A 23,064-nucleotide genomic window follows, 5' to 3' on the forward strand; every position below is an offset into this window, starting at 1 on the left:
AACTTTGGAGGCCCAAAAAAGGGGTTTACAGGCATCCTAGACCCCCTAAAGTCCAGAAAATGTTGGTGGCCCGAAAATGGTGTCAGAGAGTCCTGAATGTCCCAAAAACATTTGCAGCCTGAAAGGGGCATTAACCCGCATCCTAGACCACTGAAATTCCCCAAAATATTTTTGGCATGAAAAATGCAACCTATACCCCTGAAGCTCAGAATATGTTAGCAGCCCAATTAAGGCCTTTAAATGCATTTTAGGCCTGCAAAAATGTTGAAAACTTTGAAGGACCAAAAAAGGGGTTTACAGGCATCCTAGACCCCCTAAAGTCCAGAAAATGTTGGTGGCCCAAAAATGGTGAAAGAGAGCCCTGAATGTCCCAAAAACATTTGCAGCCTCAAAGGGGCATTAACCCGCATCCTAGACCACTGAAATTCACAAAAATATTTTTGGCACAAAAAATGCATACTACACCCCTGAAAGTTCTGAAAATGTTAGCAGCCCAAAAATGCCTTAAAATGCATTTTAGGCCTGCAAACATGTTTGAAAACTTTGAAGGACCAAAAAAGGGGTTTACAGGCATCCTAGACCCCTAAAGTCCAGAAAATGTTGGTGGGCCAAAATCTGTGTCAGAGAGCTCTGAATGTCCCAAAACATTTGCAGCCTGAAAGGGGCATTAAGCCGCACCCTAGACCACTCAAACTCCCAAAAATATTTTTGGCACGAAAAATGCAACCTATACCCCTGAAGCTCAGAATATGTTAGCAGCCCAAAAAAGACCTTAAAATGCATTTTATGCCTGCAAAAATGATGAAAACTTTGGAGGCCCAAAAAAGGGGTTTACAGGCATCCTAGACCCCCTAAAGTCCAGAAAATGTTGGTGGCCCGAAAATGGTGTCAGAGAGTCCTGAATGTCCCAAAAACATTTGCAGCCTGAAAGGGGCATTAACCCGCATCCTAGACCACTGAAATTCCCCAAAATATTTTTGGCATGAAAAATGCAACCTATACCCCTGAAGCTCAGAATATGTTAGCAGCCGAATTAAGGCCTTAAAATGCATTTTAGGCCTGCAAAAATGTTGAAAACTTTGAAGGACCAAAAAAGGGGTTTACATGCATCCTAGACCCCCTAAAGTCCAGAAAATGTTGGTGGCCCAAAAATGGTGAAAGAGAGCCCTGAATGTCCCAAAAACATTTGCAGCCTCAAAGGGGCATTAACCCGCATCCTAGACCACTGAAATTCACAAAAATATTTTTGGCACAAAAAATGCATACTACACCCCTGAAAGTTCTGAAAATGTTAGCAGCCCAAAAATGCCTTAAAATGCATTTTAGGCCTGCAAAAATGTTGAAAACTTTGAAGGACCAAAAAAGGGGTTTACAGGCATCCTAGACCCCCTAAAGTCCAGAAAATGTTGGTGGGCCAAAATCTGTGTCAGAGAGCTCTGAATGTCCCAAAAACATTTGCAGCCTCAAAGGGGCATTAACCCGCATCCTAGACCACTGCAATTCCCAAAAATATTTTTGGCACGAAAAATACATCCTACACCCATGAAGCTCAGAATATGTTAGCAGCCCAAAAAAGGCCTTAAAATGCATTTTAGGCCTGCAAAAATGTTGAAAACTTTGAAGAACCAAAAAAGGGGTTTACAGGCATCCTAGACCCCCTAAAGTCCAGAAAATGTTGGTGGCCCAAAAATGGTGTCAGAGAGCCTTGAATGTCCCAAAAACATTTGCAGCCTGAAAGGGGCAAACCCGCATCCTAGACCACTGAAATGCCCAAAAATATTTTTGCCACAAAAAATGCATACTACACCCCTGAATGTTCTGAAAATGTTAGCAGCCCAAAAATGCCTTAAAATGCATTTTAGGCCTGCAAAAATGTTGAAAACTTTGAAGGACCAAAAAAGGGGTTTACAGGCATCCTAGACCCCCTAAAGTCCAGAAAATGTTGGTGGGCCAAAATCTGTGTCAGAGAGCTCTGAATGTCCCAAAAACATTGTCAGCCTGAAAGGGGCATTAACTCGCATCCTAGACCACTGAAATTCCCAAAAATATTTTTGCCACGAAAAATGCATCCTACACCCCTGAAAGCTCAGAATATGTTAGCAGCCCAAAAAAGGCCTTAAAATGCATTTTAGGCCTGCAAAAATGTTGAAAACGTTGAAGGACCAAAAAAGAGGTTTACAGGCATCCTAGACCCCCTAAAGTCCAGAAAATGTTGGTGGCCCAAAAATGGTGTCAGAGAGCCCTGAATGTCCCAAAAACATTTGCAGAGTGAAACGGGCATTAACCCGCATCCTAAACCTCTGACATTCCCAAAAATATTTTTGGCACAAAAAATGCATACTACACCCCTGAAAGTTCTGAAAATGTTAGCAGCCCAAAAATGCCTTAAAATGCATTGTAGGCCTGCAAACATGTTGAAAACTTTGAAGGACCAAAAAAGGGGTTTACAGGCATCCTAGACCCCTAAAGTCCAGAAAATGTTGGTGGGCCAAAATCTGTGTCAGAGAGCTCTGAATGTCCCAAAACATTTGCAGCCTGAAGGGGGCATTAACCCGCATCCTAGACCACTGAAACTCCAAAAAATATTTTTGGCACGAAAAATGCAACCTATACCCCTGAAGCTCAGAATATGTTAGCAGCCCAAAAAAGACCTTAAAATGCATTTTATGCCTGCAAAAATGTTGAAAACTTTGGAGGCCCAAAGAAGGGGTTTACAGACATCCTAGACCCCCTAAAGTCCAGAAAATGTTGGTGGGCCAAAATCTGTGTCAGAGAGCTCTGAATGCCTCAAAAACATTTGCAGAGTGAAACGGGCATTAACCCACATCCTAGACCACTGAAATTCCCAAAAATATTTTTGGCACAAAAAATGCATACTACACCCCTGAAAGTTCTGAAAATGTTAGCAGCCCAAAAATGCCTTAAAGTGCATCTTAGGCCTGCAAAAATATAGAAAACTTTGGAGGTGGAAAAAAGGGGTTTACAGGCATCCTAGACCCCCTAAAGTCCAGAAAATGTTGGTGGCCCAAAAACAGTGTCAGAGAGCTCTGAATGTCCCAAACAGATTTGCAGCCTGAAAGGGGCATTAAGTCGCATCCTAGACCACTGAAATTCCCCAAAATATTTTTGGCACAAAAAATTCATCCTACAACCCTGAAAGATCAGAAAATGTTGGCAGCTCAAAAAAAGGACTTAAAATGCTTCTTAGGCCTGCACAAATGTTGAAAACTTTGGAGGTCGAAAAAAGGGGTTTACAGGCATCCTAGACCCCCTAAAGTCCAGAAAATGTTGGTGGGCCAAAATCTGTGTCAGAGAGCTCTGAATGTCCCAAAAACATTGTCAGCCTGAAAGGCCCATTAACTCGCATCCTAGACCACTGAAATTCCCAAAAATATTTTGGCACGAAAAATGCATCCTACACCCCTAAGGCTCAGAATATGTTAGCAGCCCAAAAAAGGCTTTAAAATGCATTTTAAGCCTGCAAAAATGTTGAAAACTTTGGAGGCCCAAAAAAGGGGTTTACAGGCATCCTAGACCCCCTAAAGTCCAGAAAATGTTGGTGGCCCAAAAATGGTGTCAGAGAGCCCTGAATGTCCCAAAAACATTTGCAGAGTGAAACGGGCATTAACCCGCATCCTAGACCTCTGACATTCCCAAAAATATTTTTGGCACAAAAAATGAATACTACACCCATGAAGCTCAGAATATGTTAGCAGCCCAAAAAAGGCCTTAAAGTGCATCTTAGGCCTGCAGAAATGTAGAAAACTTTGGAGGTGGAAAAAAGGGGTTTAGAGGCATCCTAGACCCCCTAAAGTCCAGAAAATGGTTGTGGCCCAGAAATGGTGTCAGAGAGCCCTGAATGTCCCAAAAACATTTGCAGAGTGAAACGGGCATTAACACGCATCCTAGACCACTGAAATTCCCAAAAATATTTTTGGCACAAAAAATGCATACTACACCCCTGAAAGTTCTGAAAATGTTAGCAGCCCAAAAATGCCTTAAAATGCATTTTAGGCCTGCAAAAATGTTTAAAACTTTGAAGGACCAAAAAAGGGGTTTACAGGCATCCTAGACCCCCTAAAGTCCAGAAAATGTTGGTGGGCCAAAATCTGTGTCAGAGAGCTCTGAATGTCCCAAAAACATTGTCAGCCTGAAAGGGGCATTAACTCGCATCCTAGACCACTGAAATTCCCAAAAATATTTTTGCCACGAAAAATGCATCCTACACCCCTGAAAGCTCAGAATATGTTAGCAGCCCAAAAAAGGCCTTAAAATGCATTTTAGGCCTGCAAAAATGTTGAAAACTTTGAAGGACCAAAAAAGAGGTTTACAGGCACCCTAGACCCCCTAAAGTCCAGAAAATGTTGGTGGCCCAAAAATGGTGTCAGAGAGCCCTGAATGTCCCAAAAACATTTGCAGCATCAAAGGGGCATTAACCCGCATCCTAGACCACTGAAATTCCCAAAAATATTTTTGGCACGAAAAATAAATCCTACACCCATGAAGCTCAGAATATGTTAGCAGCCCAAAAAAGGCCTTAAAATGCATTTTAGGCCTGCAAAAATGTTGAAAACTTTGAAGGACCAAAACAGAGGTTTACAGGCATCCTAGACCCCCTAAAGTCCAGAAAATGTTGGTGGCCCAAAAATGGTGTCAGAGAGCCCTGAATGTCCCAAAAACATTGTCAACCTGAAAGGGGCATTAACTCGCATCCTAGACCACTGAAATTCCCAAAAATATTTTTGGCACAAAAAATGCATACTACACCCCTGAAAGTTCTGAAAATGTTAGCAGCCCAAAAATGCCTTAAAATGCATTTTAGGCCTGCAAAAATGTTGAAAACTTTGAAGGACCAAAAAAGGGGTTTACAGGCATCCTAGACCCCCTAAAGTCCAGAAAATGTTGGTGGCCCAAAAATGGTGTTTTTCATCGAGCCCTGAATGTCCCAAAAACATTTGCAGAGTGAAACGGGCATTAACCTGCATCCTAGACCTCTGACATTCCCAAAAATATTTTTGGCACAAAAAATGAATACTACACCCATGAAGCTCAGAATATGTTAGCAGCCCAAAAAAGGCCTTAAAGTGCATCTTAGGCCTGCAAAAATGTAGAAAACTTTGGAGGTGGAAAAAAGGGGCTTAGAGGCATCCTAGACCCCCTAAAGTCCAGAAAATGGTTGTGGCCCAAAAATGGTGTCAGAGAGCCCTGAATGCTCCAAAAACATTTGCAGCCTCAAAGGGGCATTAACCCGCATCCTAGACCACTGAAATTCACAAAAATATTTTTGGCACAAAAAATGCATACTACACCCCTGAAAGTTCTGAAAATGTTAGCAGCCCAAAAATGCCTTAAAATGCATTTTAGGCCTGCAAAAATGTTGAAAACTTTGAAGGACCAAAAAAGGGGTTTACAGGCATCCTAGACCCCCTAAAGTCCAGAAAATGTTGGTGGGCCAAAATCTGTGTCAGAGAGCTCTGAATGTCCCAAAAACATTGTCAGCCTGAAAGGGGCATTAACTCGCATCCTAGACCACTGAAATTCCCAAAAATATTTTTGCCACGAAAAATGCATCCTACACCCCTGAAAGCTCAGAATATGTTAGCAGCCCAAAAAAGGCCTTAAAATGCATTTTAGGCCTGCAAAAATGTTGAAAACTTTGAAGGACCAAAAAAGAGGTTTACAGGCATCCTAGACCCCCTAAAGTCCAGAAAATGTTGGTGGCCCAAAAATGGTGTCAGAGAGCCCTGAATGTCCCAATAACATTTGCAGAGTGAAACGGGCATTAACCCGCATCCTAGACCTCTGACATTCCCAAAAATATTTTTGGCACAAAAAATGAATACTACACCCATGAAGCTCAGAATATGTTAGCAGCCCAAAAAAGGCCTTAAAGTGCATCTTAGGCCTGCAAAAATGTAGAAAACTTTGGAGGTGGAAAAAAGGGGTTTAGAGGCATCCTAGACCCCCTAAAGTCCAGAAAATGGTTGTGGCCCAGAAATGGTGTCAGAGAGCCCTGAATGTCCCAAAAACATTTGCAGCCTCAAAGGGGCATTAACCCGCATCCTAGACCACTGAAATTCCCAAAAATATTTTTGGCACGAAAAATGCATCCTACACCCATGAAGCTCAGAATATGTTAGCAGCCCAAAAAAGGCCTTAAAATGCATTTTAGGCCTGCAAAAATGTTGAAAACTTTGAAGGGCCAAAAAGGGGTTTACAGGCATCCTAGACCCCCTAAAGTCCAGAAAATGTTGGTGGCCCAAAAATGGTGTCAGAGAGCCCTGAATGTCCCAAAAACATTTTCAGAGTGAAACGGGCATTAACACGCATCCGAGACCACTGAAATTCCCAAAAATATTTTTGGCACAAAAAATGCATACCACACCCCTGAAAGTTCTGAAAATGTTAGCAGCCCAAAAATGCCTTAAAATGCATTTTAGGCCTGCAAAAATGTTGAAAACTTTGAAGGACCAAAAAAGGGGTTTACAGGCATCCTAGACCCCCTAAAGTCCAGAAAATGTTGGTGGGCCAAAATCTGTGTCAGAGAGCTCTGAATGTCCCAAAAACATTGTCAGCCTGAAAGGGGCATTAACTCGCATCCTAGACCACTGAAATTCCCAAAAATATTTTTGCCACGAAAAATGCATCATACACTCCTGAAAGTTCTGAAAATGTTAGCAGCCCAAAAATGCCTTAAAGTGCATCTTAGGCCTGAAAAAATGTAGAAAACTTTGGAGGTGGAAAAAAAGGGTTTAGGGGCATCCTAGACCCCCTAAACTCCAGAAAATGTTGGTGGGCCAAAATCGGTGTCAGAGAGCTCTGAATGTCCCAAAAACATTTGCAGCCTGAAAGGGGCATTAAGCCACATCCTAGACCACTGAAATTTCCCAAAATATTTTTGGCATGAAAAATGCAACCTATACCCCTGAAGCTCAGAATATGTTAGCAGCCCAAAAAAGGCCTTAAAATGCATTTTGGGCGTGCAAAAATGTTGAAAACTTTGGAGGCCCAAAAAAGGGGTTTACAGGCATCCTAGACCCCCTAAAGTCCAGAAAATGTTGGTGGGCCAATATCTGTGTCAGAGAGCTCTGAATGTCCCAAAAACATTGTCAACCTGAAAGGGGCATTAACTCGCATCCTAGACCACTGAAATTCCCAAAAATATTTTTGCCATGAAAAATGCATCCTACACCCCTGAAAGCTCAGAATATGTTAGCAGCCCAAAAAAGGCCTTAAAATGCATTTTAGGCCTGCAAAAATGTTGAAAACTTTGAAGGACCAAAACAGAGGTTTACAGGCATCCTAGACCCCCTAAAGTCCAGAAAATGTTGGTGGCCCAAAAATGGTGTCAGAGAGCCCTGAATGTCCCAAAAACATTGTCAACCTGAAAGGGGCATTAACTCGCATCCTAGACCACTGAAATTCCCAAAAATATTTTTGGCACAAAAAATGCATACTACACCCCTGAAAGTTCTGAAAATGTTAGCAGCCCAAAAATGCCTTAAAATGCATTTTAGGCCTGCAAAAATGTTGAAAACTTTGAAGGACCAAAAAAGGGGTTTACAGGCATCCTAGACCCCCTAAAGTCCAGAAAATGTTGGTGGCCCAAAAATGGTGTTTTTCATCGAGCCCTGAATGTCCCAAAAACATTTGCAGAGTGAAACGGGCATTAACCTGCATCCTAGACCTCTGACATTCCCAAAAATATTTTTGGCACAAAAAATGAATACTACACCCATGAAGCTCAGAATATGTTAGCAGCCCAAAAAAGGCCTTAAAGTGCATCTTAGGCCTGCAAAAATGTAGAAAACTTTGGAGGTGGAAAAAAGGGGCTTAGAGGCATCCTAGACCCCCTAAAGTCCAGAAAATGGTTGTGGCCCAAAAATGGTGTCAGAGAGCCCTGAATGCTCCAAAAACATTTGCAGCCTCAAAGGGGCATTAACCCGCATCCTAGACCACTGAAATTCACAAAAATATTTTTGGCACAAAAAATGCATACTACACCCCTGAAAGTTCTGAAAATGTTAGCAGCCCAAAAATGCCTTAAAATGCATTTTAGGCCTGCAAAAATGTTGAAAACTTTGAAGGACCAAAAAAGGGGTTTACAGGCATCGTAGACCCCCTAAAGTCCAGAAAATGTTGGTGGCCCAAAAATGGTGTCAGAGAGCCCTGAATGTCCCAAAAACATTTTCAGAGTGAAACGGGCATTAACACGCATCCGAGACCACTGAAATTCCCAAAAATATTTTTGGCACAAAAAATGCATACCACACCCCTGAAAGTTCTGAAAATGTTAGCAGCCCAAAAATGCCTTAAAATGCATTTGAGGCCTGCAAAAATGTTGAAAACTTTGAAGGACCAAAAAAGGGGTTTACAGGCATCCTAGACCCCCTAAAGTCCAGAAAATGTTGGTGGGCCAAAATCTGTGTCAGAGAGCTCTGAATGTCCCAAAAACATTGTCAGCCTGAAAGGGGCATTAACTCGCATCCTAGACCACTGAAATTCCCAAAAATATTTTTGCCACGAAAAATGCATCATACACCCCTGAAAGTTCTGAAAATGTTAGCAGCCCAAAAATGCCTTAAGTGCATCTTAGGCCTGAAAAAATGTAGAAAACTTTGGAGGTGGAAAAAAAGGGTTTAGGGGCATCCTAGACCCCCTAACCTCCAGAAAATGTTGGTGGGCCAAAATCGGTGTCAGAGAGCTCTGAATGTCCCAAAAACATTTGCAGCCTGAAAGGGGCATTAAGCCGCATCCTAGACCACTGAAATTTCCGAAAATATTTTTGGCATGAAAAATGCAACCTATACCCCTGAAGCTCAGAATATGTTAGCAGCCCAAAAAAGGCCTTAAAATGCATTTTAGGCCTGCAAAAATGTTGAAAACTTTGAAGGACCAAAAAAGAGGTTTACAGGCATCCTAGACCCCCTAAAGTCCAGAAAATGTTGGTGGCCCGAAAATGGTGTCAGAGAGCCCTGAATGTCCAAAAACATTTGCAGAGTGAAACGGGCATTAACCTGCATCCTAGACCTTTGACATTCCCAAAAATATTTTTGGCACAAAAAATGAATACTACACCCATGAAGCTCAGAATATGTTAGCAGCCCAAAAAAGGCCTTAAAGTGCATCTTAGGCCTGCAAAAATGTAGAAAACTTTGGAGGTGGAAAAAGGGGCTTAGAGGCATCCTAGACCCCCTAAAGTCCAGAAAATGGTTGTGGCCCAAAAATGGTGTCAGAGAGCCCTGAATGCTCCAAAAACATTTGCGGCCTCAAAGGGGCATTAACCCGCATCCTAGACCACTGAAATTCCCAAAAATATTTTTGGCACAAAAAATGCATACTACACCCCTGAAAGTTCTGAAAATGTTAGCAGCCCAAAAATGCCTTAAAATGCATTTTAGGCCTGCAAAAATGTTGAAAACTTTGAAGGACCAAAAAAGGGGTTTACAGGCATCCTAGACCCCCTAAAGTCCAGAAAATGTTGGTGGGCCAAAATCTGTGTCAGAGAGCTCTGAATGTCCCAAAAACATTTGCAGCCTCAAAGGGGCATTAACCCGCATCCTAGACCACTGAAATTCCCAAAAATATTTTTGGCACGAAAAATGCATCCTACACCCATGAAGCTCAGAATATGTTAGCAGCCCAAAAAAGCCCTTAAAATGCATTTTAGGCCTGCAAAAATGTTGAAAACTTTGAAGAACCAAAAAAGGGGTTTACAGGCATCCTAGACCCCCTAAAGTCCAGAAAATGTTGGTGGCTCAAAAATGGTGTCAGAGAGCCCTGAATGTCCCAATAACATTTGCAGAGTGAAACGGGCATTAACCCGCATCCTAAACCTCTGACATTCCCAAAAATATTTTTGGCACAAAAAATGCATACTACACCCCTGAAAGTTCTGAAAATGTTAGCAGCCCAAAAATGCCTTAAAATGCATTGTAGGCCTGCAAACATGTTGAAAACTTTGAAGGACCAAAAAAGGGGTTTACAGGCATCCTAGACCCCTAAAGTCCAGAAAATGTTGGTGGGCCAAAATCTGTGTCAGAGAGCTCTGAATGTCCCAAAACATTTGCAACCTGAAGGGGGCATTAACCCGCATCCTAGACCACTGAAACTCCAAAAAATATTTTTGGCACGAAAAATGCAACCTATACCCCTGAAGCTCAGAATATGTTAGCAGCCCAAAAAAGACCTTAAAATGCATTTTATGCCTGCAAAAATGTTGAAAACTTTGGAGGCCCAAAGAAGGGGTTTACAGGCATCCTAGACCCCCTAAAGTCCAGAAAATGTTGGTGGGCCAAAATCTGTGTCAGAGAGCTCTGAATGCCCCAAAAACATTTGCAGAGTGAAACGGGCATTAACCCACATCCTAGACCACTGAAATTCCCAAAAATATTTTTGCCACGAAAAATGCATCCTACACCCCTGAAAGCTCAGAATATGTTAGCAGCCCAAAAATGCCTTAAAATGCATTGTAGGCCTGCAAACATGTTGAAAACTTTGAAGGACCAAAAAAGGGGTTTACAGGCATCCTAGACCCCTAAAGTCCAGAAAATGTTGGTGGGCCAAAATCTGTGTCAGAGAGCTCTGAATGTCCCAAAAACATTTGCAGCCTCAAAGGGGCATTAACCCGCATCCTAGACCACTGAAATTCCCAAAAATATTTTTGGCACGAAAAATGCATCCTACACCCATGAAGCTCAGAATATGTTAGCAGCCCAAAAAAGGCCTTAAAATGCATTTTAGGCCTGCAAAAATGTTGAAAACTTTGAAGGGCCAAAAAGGGGTTTACAGGCATCCTAGACCCCCTAAAGTCCAGAAAATGTTGGTGGCCCAAAAATGGTGTCAGAGAGCCCTGAATGTCCCAAAAACATTTTCAGAGTGAAACGGGCATTAACACGCATCCGAGACCACTGAAATTCCCAAAAATATTTTTGGCACAAAAAATGCATACCACACCCCTGAAAGTTCTGAAAATGTTAGCAGCCCAAAAATGCCTTAAAATGCATTTTAGGCCTGCAAAAATGTTGACAACTTTGAAGGACCAAAAAAGGGGTTTACAGGCATCCTAGACCCCCTAAAGTCCAGAAAATGTTGGTGGGCCAAAATCTGTGTCAGAGAGCTCTGAATGTCCCAAAAACATTGTCAGCCTGAAAGGGGCATTAACTCGCATCCTAGACCACTGAAATTCCCAAAAATATTTTTGCCACGAAAAATGCATCATACACTCCTGAAAGTTCTGAAAATGTTAGCAGCCCAAAAATGCCTTAAAGTGCATCTTAGGCCTGAAAAAATGTAGAAAACTTTGGGGGTGGAAAAAAAGGGTTTAGGGGCATCCTAGACCCCCTAAACTCCAGAAAATGTTGGTGGGCCAAAATCGGTGTCAGAGAGCTCTGAATGTCCCAAAAACATTTGCAGCCTGAAAGGGGCATTAAGCCGCATCCTAGACCACTGAAATTTCCCAAAATATTTTTGGCATGAAAAATGCAACCTATACCCCTGAAGCTCAGAATATGTTAGCAGCCCAAAAAAGGCCTTAAAATGCATTTTGGGCGTGCAAAAATGTTGAAAACTTTGGAGGCCCAAAAAAGGGGTTACAGGCATCCTAGACCCCCGAAAAGTCCAGAAAATGATTGTCGCTCAAAAATAGTGTCAGAGAGCCCTAAATTCCCAAAAACATTTGCAGCCTGAAAGGGGCATTAACCCGCATCCTAGACCACTGAAATTCCCAAAAATATTTTTGCCACGAAAAATGCATCCTACACCCCTGAAAGCTCAGAATATGTTAGCAGCCCAAAAAAGGCCTTAAAATGCATTTTAGGCCTGCAAAAATGTTGAAAACTTTGAAGGACCAAAACAGAGGTTTACAGGCATCCTAGACCCCCTAAAGTCCAGAAAATGTTGGTGGCCCAAAAATGGTGTCAGAGAGCCCTGAATGTCCCAAAAACATTGTCAACCTGAAAGGGGCATTAACTCACATCCTAGACCACTGAAATTCCCAAAAATATTTTTGGCACAAAAAATGCATACTACACCCCTGAAAGTTCTGAAAATGTTAGCAGCCCAAAAATGCCTTAAAATGCATTTTAGGCCTGCAAAAATGTTGAAAACTTTGAAGGACCAAAAAAGGGGTTTACAGGCATCCTAGACCCCCTAAAGTCCAGAAAATGTTGGTGGCCCAAAAATGGTGTCAGAGAGCCCTGAATGTCCCAAAAACATTTGCAGAGTGAAACGGGCATTAACCTGCATCCTAGACCTCTGACATTCCCAAAAATATTTTTGGCACAAAAAATGAATACTACACCCATGAAGCTCAGAATATGTTAGCAGCCCAAAAAAGGCCTTAAAGTGCATCTTAGGCCTGCAAAAATGTAGAAAACTTTGGAGGTGGAAAAAAGGGGCTTAGAGGCATCCTAGACCCCCTAAAGTCCAGAAAATGGTTGTGGCCCAAAAATGGTGTCAGAGAGCCCTGAATGCTCCAAAAACATTTGCAGCCTGAAAGGGGCATTAACCCGCACCCTAGAGCACTCAAACTCCAAAAAATATTTTTGGCACGAAAAATGCAACCTATACCCCTGAAGCTCAGAATATGTTAGCAGCCCAAAAAAGACCTTAAAATGCATTTTATGCCTGCAAAAATGATGAAAACTTTGGAGGCCCAAAAAAGGGGTTTACAGGCATCCTAGACCCCCTAAAGTCCAGAAAATGTTGGTGGCCCGAAAATGGTGTCAGAGAGTCCTGAATGTCCCAAAAACATTTGCAGCCTGAAAGGGGCATTAACCCGCATCCTAGACCACTGAAATTCCCCAAAATATTTTTGGCATGAAAAATGCAACCTATACCCCTGAAGCTCAGAATATGTTAGCAGCCCAATTAAGGCCTTTAAATGCATTTTATGCCTGCAAAAATGTTGAAAACTTTGAAGGACCAAAAAAGGGGTTTACAGGCATCCTAGACCCCCTAAAGTCCAGAAAATGTTGGTGGCCCAAAAATGGTGAAAGAGAGCCCTGAATGTCCCAAAAACATTTGCAGCCTCAAAGGGGCATTAACCCGCATCCTAGACCACTGAAATTCACAAAAATATTTTTGGCACAAAAAATGCATACTACACCCCTGAAAGTTTTGAAAATGTTAGCAGCCCAAAAATGCCTTAAAATGCATTTTAGGCCTGCAAACATGTTTGAAAACTTTGAAGGACCAAAAAAGGGGTTTACAGGCATCCTAGACCCCCTAAAGTCCAGAAAATGTTGGTGGGCCAAAATCTGTGTCAGAGAGCTCTGAATGTCCCAAAACATTTGCAGCCTGAAAGGGGCATTAACCCGCACCCTAGACCACTCAAACTCCCAAAAATATTTTTGGCACGAAAAATGCAACCTATACCCCTGAAGCTCAGAATATGTTAGCAGCCCAAAAAAGACCTTAAAATGCATTTTATGCCTGCAAAAATGATGAAAACTTTGGAGGCCCAAAAAAGGGGTTTACAGGCATCCTAGACCCCCTAAAGTCCAGAAAATGTTGGTGGCCCGAAAATGGTGTCAGAGAGTCCTGAATGTCCCAAAAACATTTGCAGCCTGAAAGGGGCATTAACCCGCATCCTAGACCACTGAAATTCCCCAAAATATTTTTGGCATGAAAAATGCAACCTATACCCCTGAAGCTCAGAATATGTTAGCAGCCGAATTAAGGCCTTAAAATGCATTTTAGGCCTGCAAAAATGTTGAAAACTTTGAAGGACCAAAAAAGGGGTTTACATGCATCCTAGACCCCCTAAAGTCCAGAAAATGTTGGTGGCCCAAAAATGGTGAAAGAGAGCCCTGAATGTCCCAAAAACATTTGCAGCCTCAAAGGGGCATTAACCCGCATCCTAGACCACTGAAATTCACAAAAATATTTTTGGCACAAAAAATGCATACTACACCCCTGAAAGTTCTGAAAATGTTAGCAGCCCAAAAATGCCTTAAAATGCATTTTAGGCCTGCAAAAATGTTGAAAACTTTGAAGGACCAAAAAAGGGGTTTACAGGCATCCTAGACCCCCTAAAGTCCAGAAAATGTTGGTGGGCCAAAATCTGTGTCAGAGAGCTCTGAATGTCCCAAAAACATTTGCAGCCTCAAAGGGGCATTAACCCGCATCCTAGACCACTGCAATTCCCAAAAATATTTTTGGCACGAAAAATACATCCTACACCCATGAAGCTCAGAATATGTTAGCAGCCCAAAAAAGGCCTTAAAATGCATTTTAGGCCTGCAAAAATGTTGAAAACTTTGAAGAACCAAAAAAGGGGTTTACAGGCATCCTAGACCCCCTAAAGTCCAGAAAATGTTGGTGGCCCAAAAATGGTGTCAGAGAGCCTTGAATGTCCCAAAAACATTTGCAGCCTGAAAGGGGCAAACCCGCATCCTAGACCACTGAAATGCCCAAAAATATTTTTGCCACAAAAAATGCATACTACACCCCTGAATGTTCTGAAAATGTTAGCAGCCCAAAAATGCCTTAAAATGCATTTTAGGCCTGCAAAAATGTTGAAAACTTTGAAGGACCAAAAAAGGGGTTTACAGGCATCCTAGACCCCCTAAAGTCCAGAAAATGTTGGTGGGCCAAAATCTGTGTCAGAGAGCTCTGAATGTCCCAAAAACATTGTCAGCCTGAAAGGGGCATTAACTCGCATCCTAGACCACTGAAATTCCCAAAAATATTTTTGCCACGAAAAATGCATCCTACACCCCTGAAAGCTCAGAATATGTTAGCAGCCCAAAAAAGGCCTTAAAATGCATTTTAGGCCTGCAAAAATGTTGAAAACGTTGAAGGACCAAAAAAGAGGTTTACAGGCATCCTAGACCCCCTAAAGTCCAGAAAATGTTGGTGGCCCAAAAATGGTGTCAGAGAGCCCTGAATGTCCCAATAACATTTGCAGAGTGAAACGGGCATTAACCCGCATCCTAAACCTCTGACATTCCCAAAAATATTTTTGGCACAAAAAATGCATACTACACCCCTGAAAGTTCTGAAAATGTTAGCAGCCCAAAAATGCCTTAAAATGCATTGTAGGCCTGCAAACATGTTGAAAACTTTGAAGGACCAAAAAAGGGGTTTACAGGCATCCTAGACCCCTAAAGTCCAGAAAATGTTGGTGGGCCAAAATCTGTGTCAGAGAGCTCTGAATGTCCCAAAACATTTGCAGCCTGAAGGGGGCATTAACCCGCATCCTAGACCACTGAAACTCCAAAAAATATTTTTGGCACGAAAAATGCAACCTATACCCCTGAAGCTCAGAATATGTTAGCAGCCCAAAAAAGACCTTAAAATGCATTTTATGCCTGCAAAAATGTTGAAAACTTTGGAGGCCCAAAGAAGGGGTTTACAGACATCCTAGACCCCCTAAAGTCCAGAAAATGTTGGTGGGCCAAAATCTGTGTCAGAGAGCTCTGAATGCCTCAAAAACATTTGCAGAGTGAAACGGGCATTAACCCACATCCTAGACCACTGAAATTCCCAAAAATATTTTTGGCACAAAAAATGCATACTACACCCCTGAAAGTTCTGAAAATGTTAGCAGCCCAAAAATGCCTTAAAGTGCATCTTAGGCCTGCAAAAATATAGAAAACTTTGGAGGTGGAAAAAAGGGGTTTACAGGCATCCTAGACCCCCTAAAGTCCAGAAAATGTTGGTGGCCCAAAAACAGTGTCAGAGAGCTCTGAATGTCCCAAACAGATTTGCAGCCTGAAAGGGGCATTAAGTCGCATCCTAGACCACTGAAATTCCCCAAAATATTTTTGGCACAAAAAATTCATCCTACAACCCTGAAAGATCAGAAAATGTTGGCAGCTCAAAAAAAGGACTTAAAATGCTTCTTAGGCCTGCACAAATGTTGAAAACTTTGGAGGTCGAAAAAAGGGGTTTACAGGCATCCTAGACCCCCTAAAGTCCAGAAAATGTTGGTGGGCCAAAATCTGTGTCAGAGAGCTCTGAATGTCCCAAAAACATTGTCAGCCTGAAAGGGGCATTAACTCGCATCCTAGACCACTGAAATTCCCAAAAATATTTTGGCACGAAAAATGCATCCTACACCCCTAAGGCTCAGAATATGTTAGCAGCCCAAAAAAGGCTTTAAAATGCATTTTAAGCCTGCAAAAATGTTGAAAACTTTGGAGGCCCAAAAAAGGGGTTTACAGGCATCCTAGACCCCCTAAAGTCCAGAAAATGTTGGTGGCCCAAAAATGGTGTCAGAGAGCCCTGAATGTCCCAAAAACATTTGCAGAGTGAAACGGGCATTAACCCGCATCCTAGACCTCTGACATTCCCAAAAATATTTTTGGCACAAAAAATGAATACTACACCCATGAAGCTCAGAATATGTTAGCAGCCCAAAAAAGGCCTTAAAGTGCATCTTAGGCCTGCAAAAATGTAGAAAACTTTGGAGGTGGAAAAAAGGGGTTTAGAGGCATCCTAGACCCCCTAAAGTCCAGAAAATGGTTGTGGCCCAGAAATGGTGTCAGAGAGCCCTGAATGTCCCAAAAACATTTGCAGAGTGAAACGGGCATTAACACGCATCCTAGACCACTGAAATTCCCAAAAATATTTTTGGCACAAAAAATGCATACTACACCCCTGAAAGTTCTGAAAATGTTAGCAGCCCAAAAATGCCTTAAAATGCATTTTAGGCCTGCAAAAATGTTTAAAACTTTGAAGGACCAAAAAAGGGGTTTACAGGCATCCTAGACCCCCTAAAGTCCAGAAAATGTTGGTGGGCCAAAATCTGTGTCAGAGAGCTCTGAATGTCCCAAAAACATTGTCAGCCTGAAAGGGGCATTAACTCGCATCCTAGACCACTGAAATTCCCAAAAATATTTTTGCCACGAAAAATGCATCCTACACCCCTGAAAGCTCAGAATATGTTAGCAGCCCAAAAAAGGCCTTAAAATGCATTTTAGGCCTGCAAAAATGTTGAAAACTTTGAAGGACCAAAAAAGAGGTTTACAGGCACCCTAGACCCCCTAAAGTCCAGAAAATGTTGGTGGCCCAAAAATGGTGTCAGAGAGCCCTGAATGTCCCAAAAACATTTGCAGCCTCAAAGGGGCATTAACCCGCATCCTAGACCACTGAAATTCCCAAAAATATTTTTGGCACGAAAAATGCATCCTACACCCATGAAGCTCAGAATATGTTAGCAGCCCAAAAAAGGCCTTAAAATGCATTTTAGGCCTGCAAAAATGTTGAAAACTTTGAAGGGCCAAAAAGGGGTTTACAGGCATCCTAGACCCCCTAAAGTCCAGAAAATGTTGGTGGCCCAAAAATGGTGTCAGAGAGCCCTGAATGTCCCAAAAACATTTTCAGAGTGAAACGGGCATTAACACGCATCCGAGACCACTGAAATTCCCAAAAATATTTTTGGCACAAAAAATGCATACCACACCCCTGAAAGTTCTGAAAATGTTAGCAGCCCAAAAATGCCTTAAAATGCATTTTAGGCCTGCAAAAATGTTGAAAACTTTGAAGGACCAAAAAAGGGGTTTACAGGCATCCTAGACCCCCTAAAGTCCAGAAAATGTTGGTGGGCCAAAATCTGTGTCAGAGAGCTCTGAATGTCCCAAAAACATTGTCAGCCTGAAAGGGGCATTAACTCGCATCCTAGACCACTGAAATTCCCAAAAATATTTTTGCCACGAAAAATGCATCATACACCCCTGAAAGTTCTGAAAATGTTAGCAGCCCAAAAATGCCTTAAGTGCATCTTAGGCCTGAAAAAATGTAGAAAACTTTGGAGGTGGAAAAAAAGGGTTTAGGGGCATCCTAGACCCCCTAAACTCCAGAAAATGTTGGTGGGCCAAAATCGGTGTCAGAGAGCTCTGAATGTCCCAAAAACATTTGCAGCCTGAAAGGGGCATTAAGCCGCATCCTAGACCACTGAAATTTCCGAAAATATTTTTGGCATGAAAAATGCAACCTATACCCCTGAAGCTCAGAATATGTTAGCAGCCCAAAAAAGGCCTTAAAATGCATTTTAGGCCTGCAAAAATGTTGAAAACTTTGAAGGACCAAAAAAGAGGTTTACAGGCATCCTAGACCCCCTAAAGTCCAGAAAATGTTGGTGGCCCGAAAATGGTGTCAGAGAGCCCTGAATGTCCCAAAAACATTTGCAGAGTGAAACGGGCATTAACCTGCATCCTAGACCTTTGACATTCCCAAAAATATTTTTGGCACAAAAAATGAATACTACACCCATGAAGCTCAGAATATGTTAGCAGCCCAAAAAAGGCCTTAAAGTGCATCTTAGGCCTGCAAAAATGTAGAAAACTTTGGAGGTGGAAAAAGGGGCTTAGAGGCATCCTAGACCCCCTAAAGTCCAGAAAATGGTTGTGGCCCAAAAATGGTGTCAGAGAGCCCTGAATGCTCCAAAAACATTTGCAGCCTCAAAGGGGCATTAACCCGCATCCTAGACCACTGAAATTCCCAAAAATATTTTTGGCACAAAAAATGCATACTACACCCCTGAAAGTTCTGAAAATGTTAGCAGCCCAAAAATGCCTTAAAATGCATTTTAGGCCTGCAAAAATGTTGAAAACTTTGAAGGACCAAAAAAGGGGTTTACAGGCATCCTAGACCCCCTAAAGTCCAGAAAATGTTGGTGGGCCAAAATCTGTGTCAGAGAGCTCTGAATGTCCCAAAAACATTTGCAGCCTCAAAGGGGCATTAACCCGCATCCTAGACCACTGAAATTCCCAAAAATATTTTTGGCACGAAAAATGCATCCTACACCCATGAAGCTCAGAATATGTTAGCAGCCCAAAAAAGCCCTTAAAATGCATTTTAGGCCTGCAAAAATGTTGAAAACTTTGAAGAACCAAAAAAGGGGTTTACAGGCATCCTAGACCCCCTAAAGTCCAGAAAATGTTGGTGGCTCAAAAATGGTGTCAGAGAGCCCTGAATGTCCCAATAACATTTGCAGAGTGAAACGGGCATTAACCCGCATCCTAAACCTCTGACATTCCCAAAAATATTTTTGGCACAAAAAATGCATACTACACCCCTGAAAGTTCTGAAAATGTTAGCAGCCCAAAAATGCCTTAAAATGCATTGTAGGCCTGCAAACATGTTGAAAACTTTGAAGGACCAAAAAAGGGGTTTACAGGAATCCTAGACCCCTAAAGTCCAGAAAATGTTGGTGGGCCAAAATCTGTGTCAGAGAGCTCTGAATGTCCCAAAACATTTGCAACCTGAAGGGGGCATTAACCCGCATCCTAGACCACTGAAACTCCAAAAAATATTTTTGGCACGAAAAATGCAACCTATACCCCTGAAGCTCAGAATATGTTAGCAGCCCAAAAAAGACCTTAAAATGCATTTTATGCCTGCAAAAATGTTGAAAACTTTGGAGGCCCAAAGAAGGGGTTTACAGGCATCCTAGACCCCCTAAAGTCCAGAAAATGTTGGTGGGCCAAAATCTGTGTCAGAGAGCTCTGAATGCCCCAAAAACATTTGCAGAGTGAAACGGGCATTAACCCACATCCTAGACCACTGAAATTCCCAAAAATATTTTTGCCACGAAAAATGCATCCTACACCCCTGAAAGCTCAGAATATGTTAGCAGCCCAAAAAAGGCCTTAAAATGCATTTTAGGCCTGCAAAAATGTTGAAAACGTTGAAGGACCAAAAAAGAGGTTTGCAGGCATCCTAGACCCCCTAAAGTCCAGAAAATGTTGGTGGCCCAAAAATGGTGTCAGAGAGCCCTGAATGTCCCAATAACATTTGCAGAGTGAAACGGGCATTAACCCGCATCCTAAACCTCTGACATTCCCAAAAATATTTTTGGCACAAAAAATGCATACTACACCCCTGAAAGTTCTGAAAATGTTAGCAGCCCAAAAATGCCTTAAAATGCATTGTAGGCCTGCAAACATGTTGAAAACTTTGAAGGACCAAAAAAGGGGTTTACAGGCATCCTAGACCCCTAAAGTCCAGAAAATGTTGGTGGGCCAAAATCTGTGTCAGAGAGCTCTGAATGTCCCAAAAACATTTGCAGCCTCAAAGGGGCATTAACCCGCATCCTAGACCACTGAAATTCCCAAAAATATTTTTGGCACGAAAAATGCATCCTACACCCATGAAGCTCAGAATATGTTAGCAGCCCAAAAAAGGCCTTAAAATGCATTTTAGGCTTGCAAAAATGTTGAAAACTTTGAAGGGCCAAAAAGGGGTTTACAGGCATCCTAGACCCCCTAAAGTCCAGAAAATGTTGGTGGCCCAAAAATGGTGTCAGAGAGCCCTGAATGTCCCAAAAACATTTTCAGAGTGAAACGGGCATTAACACGCATCCGAGACCACTGAAATTCCCAAAAATATTTTTGGCACAAAAATGCATACCACACCCCTGAAAGTTCTGAAAATGTTAGCAGCCCAAAAATGCCTTAAAATGCATTTTAGGCCTGCAAAAATGTTGACAACTTTGAAGGACCAAAAAAGGGGTTTACAGGCATCCTAGACCCCCTAAAGTCCAGAAAATGTTGGTGGGCCAAAATCTGTGTCAGAGAGCTCTGAATGTCCCAAAAACATTGTCAGCCTGAAAGGGGCATTAACTCGCATCCTAGACCACTGAAATTCCCAAAAATATTTTTGCCACGAAAAATGCATCATACACTCCTGAAAGTTCTGAAAATGTTAGCAGCCCAAAAATGCCTTAAAGTGCATCTTAGGCCTGAAAAAATGTAGAAAACTTTGGAGGTGGAAAAAAAGGGTTTAGGGGCATCCTAGACCCCCTAAACTCCAGAAAATGTTGGTGGGCCAAAATCGGTGTCAGAGAGCTCTGAATGTCCCAAAAACATTTGCAGCCTGAAAGGGGCATTAAGCCGCATCCTAGACCACTGAAATTTCCCAAAATAGTTTTGGCATGAAAAATGCAACCTATACCCCTGAAGCTCAGAATATGTTAGCAGCCCAAAAAAGGCCTTAAAATGCATTTTGGGCGTGCAAAAATGTTGAAAACTTTGGAGGCCCAAAAAAGGGGTTTACAGGCATCCTAGACCCCCTAAAGTCCAGAAAATGTTGGTGGGCCAAAATCTGTGTCAGAGAGCTCTGAATGTCCCAAAAACATTGTCAACCTGAAAGGGGCATTAACTCGCATCCTAGACCACTGAAATTCCCAAAAATATTTTTGCCACGAAAAATGCATCCTATACCCCTGAAAGCTCAGAATATGTTAGCAGCCCAAAAAAGGCCTTAAAATGCATTTTAGGCCTGCAAAAATGTTGAAAACTTTGAAGGACCAAAACAGAGGTTTACAGGCATCCTAGACCCCCTAAAGTCCAGAAAATGTTGGTGGCCCAAAAATGGTGTCAGAGAGCCCTGAATGTCCCAAAAACATTGTCAACCTGAAAGGGGCATTAACTCGCATCCTAGACCACTGAAATTCCCAAAAATATTTTTGGCACAAAAAATGCATACTACACCCCTGAAAGTTCTGAAAATGTTAGCAGCCCAAAAATGCCTTAAAATGCATTTTAGGCCTGCAAAAATGTTGAAAACTTTGAAGGACCAAAAAAGGGGTTTACAGGCATCCTAGACCCCCTAAAGTCCAGAAAATGTTGGTGGCCCAAAAATGGTGTTTTTCATCGAGCCCTGAATGTCCCAAAAACATTTGCAGAGTGAAACGGGCATTAACCTGCATCCTAGACCTCTGACATTCCCAAAAATATTTTTGGCACAAAAAATGAATACTACACCCATGAAGCTCAGAATATGTTAGCAGCCCAAAAAAGGCCTTAAAGTGCATCTTAGGCCTGCAAAAATGTAGAAAACTTTGGAGGTGGAAAAAAGGGGCTTAGAGGCATCCTAGACCCCCTAAAGTCCAGAAAATGGTTGTGGCCCAAAAATGGTGTCAGAGAGCCCTGAATGCTCCAAAAACATTTGCAGCCTCAAAGGGGCATTAACCCGCATCCTAGACCACTGAAATTCACAAAAATATTTTTGGCACAAAAAATGCATACTACACCCCTGAAAGTTCTGAAAATGTTAGCAGCCCAAAAATGCCTTAAAATGCATTTTAGGCCTGCAAAAATGTTGAAAACTTTGAAGGACCAAAAAAGGGGTTTACAGGCATCGTAGACCCCCTAAAGTCCAGAAAATGTTGGTGGCCCAAAAATGGTGTCAGAGAGCCCTGAATGTCCCAAAAACATTTTCAGAGTGAAACGGGCATTAACACGCATCCGAGACCACTGAAATTCCCAAAAATATTTTTGGCACAAAAAATGCATACCACACCCCTGAAAGTTCTGAAAATGTTAGCAGCCCAAAAATGCCTTAAAATGCATTTTAGGCCTGCAAAAATGTTGAAAACTTTGAAGGACCAAAAAAGGGGTTTACAGGCATCCTAGACCCCCTAAAGTCCAGAAAATGTTGGTGGGCCAAAATCTGTGTCAGAGAGCTCTGAATGTCCCAAAAACATTGTCAGCCTGAAAGGGGCATTAACTCGCATCCTAGACCACTGAAATTCCCAAAAATATTTTTGCCACGAAAAATGCATCCTACACCCCTGAAAGCTCAGAATATGTTAGCAGCCCAAAAAAGGCCTTAAAATGCATTTTAGGCCTGCAAAAATGTTGAAAACTTTGAAGGACCAAAAAAGAGGTTTACAGGCATCCTAGACCCCCTAAAGTCCAGAAAATGTTGGTGGCCCAAAAATGGTGTCAGAGAGCCCTGAATGTCCCAATAACATTTGCAGAGTGAAACGGGCATTAACCCGCATCCTAGACCTCTGACATTCCCAAAAATATTTTTGGCACAAAAAATGAATACTACACCCATGAAGCTCAGAATATGTTAGCAGCCCAAAAAAGGCCTTAAAGTGCATCTTAGGCCTGCAAAAATGTAGAAAACTTTGGAGGTGGAAAAAAGGGGTTTAGAGGCATCCTAGACCCCCTAAAGTCCAGAAAATGGTTGTGGCCCAGAAATGGTGTCAGAGAGCCCTGAATGTCCCAAAAACATTTGCAGCCTCAAAGGGGCATTAACCCGCATCCTAGACCACTGAAATTCCCAAAAATATTTTTGGCACGAAAAATGCATCCTACACCCATG

Source organism: Ambystoma mexicanum, chromosome 7p, assembly GCF_040938575.1.
Source record: "Ambystoma mexicanum isolate Mex_15411 chromosome 7p, UKY_AmexF1_1, whole genome shotgun sequence".
In the NCBI taxonomy this organism is placed as follows: domain Eukaryota; kingdom Metazoa; phylum Chordata; class Amphibia; order Caudata; family Ambystomatidae; genus Ambystoma; species Ambystoma mexicanum.